The following is a 1,473-nucleotide window of genomic DNA, read 5'->3' on the forward strand; positions in this document are numbered from 1 at the left end:
GTCCCACATGAGCGGTCACTTGGCTCCACAGGGATCCATTACCGGCATGGCCTGAGCTGCTCCCTGGTGATGGGACTAACGAGCTGGGCGATGCCTGGGCAGGGCCCCACAGGTGAGACTGCCTGGCTGGAGGGAGGGGGTTTGGGGCACTTTATAAAAGCCCTCCATGCCCCTAAGAGCCCTTTGGTGCTGCTCTGCCTGAGCGCAGAGGGAGGAAGCGTTGGGAAGTGGACGGATGGCAGAGACCTGGGTCTGAGCCACCCCAGGAGAGGTAGGATGCGGGTGGGGTCTCTGGGTGGGCTGGTGGCTGCTTCCCCCGGAGAAAGGCTGAGCTGCAGCCTTCTCCGCTCCCCAGGTGCTTGCTGGGGTGTTGGAGGGCAGGATTGCTGCAGGCTGGAAACGGTGCATGTGGACACTAAGGTAGAGGATGAATTGATGGAAAGCAAGTAGGTGTTTGTCTTTTGCTCGCCTTGCTGTCCTGCCTGGAGTAGCTCTGCTCCGTGGATCAGTTGCACTGTCCCAATGGTTAAGGCATTGCATATGCAGCCCATCAGGAAGAGGGCAAAGGAAGGGAAAAGGGGAGAGTGAAGGTGGCCAGGAGGGTGAGGAGGGAATTGAACAAAGCAGCTGGAGATGCCCTGGTTTGCTCTTTACACTAAGCCTGCCTCCTCCATCTGTTTGGTGCAGCTCAGACAAGGGGTAAATGTCTGCAGTGCTCCTCTTGGCTCCCAGCGCATGATTGCCTGAGTACCAGGGGCCTGGATGAGCTCATTAGCACCAGTGAAATATCTAATGCCAGGACCTTGTGGTTAAAGTCATAATGCTGCCCTGGTGAGCAAAACCAGGAGGAGCTCTGCAGCTGAGTGGGTCTGGAGTGACTGCGAGGGGAGGTATGCGGAGCTACTGAGTGTTGGATGGCGTTGCAGAGTCTGGAAGCTGCTGGGGACTGGATACACCTGGGACAGTTGGGTGGAGTTGGTGGGCAGGCCCTGTTCTGCTCCTTGTAGGGTGTAGCTGGGTGGCCGAGGGCAGCTCTTGGAGAGGAGGCTGTTCCCAGGCAGAGCAAACTCCGGCTTTTGCTCACACCCACTGCCATCCAGGGAGAGCCACTGCTGTCTCTGGGTGTTCAAGCTGCCTTATCCCAGGCATGGCTGAGGAACTGGGATGCAGGTGAAGAAAGTGCTGATAATGGCCTCAAAGTCAGGAGCAGAGCAGCAGTGATGGTGTGTTGCATGAATCAAAAGCCAGGAGAGCAGCCCTGGACTTGGCCTGAGCCCTGAGGCAGATGGAGGGAGGAAGGTGCTCCAGCCAAGCAGCTCGTAAAGGCTGGAAAAGAGGCAAGGAGGTTGGAAAAGAGGCTTTGCTTGCTGCAGGGGAGCTCCTCAGGCAGGGCCTGGATGCCTGTACCGGGAGGCAGGAGTGTGGGTCTTACCCCTGTGAAACTGCTCCCTTGGTGCCCCTGAGAGCCCCAGG

The sequence above is a fragment of the Fulmarus glacialis genome, unplaced genomic scaffold (assembly GCF_000690835.1).
Source record: "Fulmarus glacialis isolate BGI_N327 unplaced genomic scaffold, ASM69083v1 scaffold18331, whole genome shotgun sequence".
NCBI classification, from domain to species: Eukaryota; Metazoa; Chordata; class Aves; order Procellariiformes; family Procellariidae; genus Fulmarus; species Fulmarus glacialis.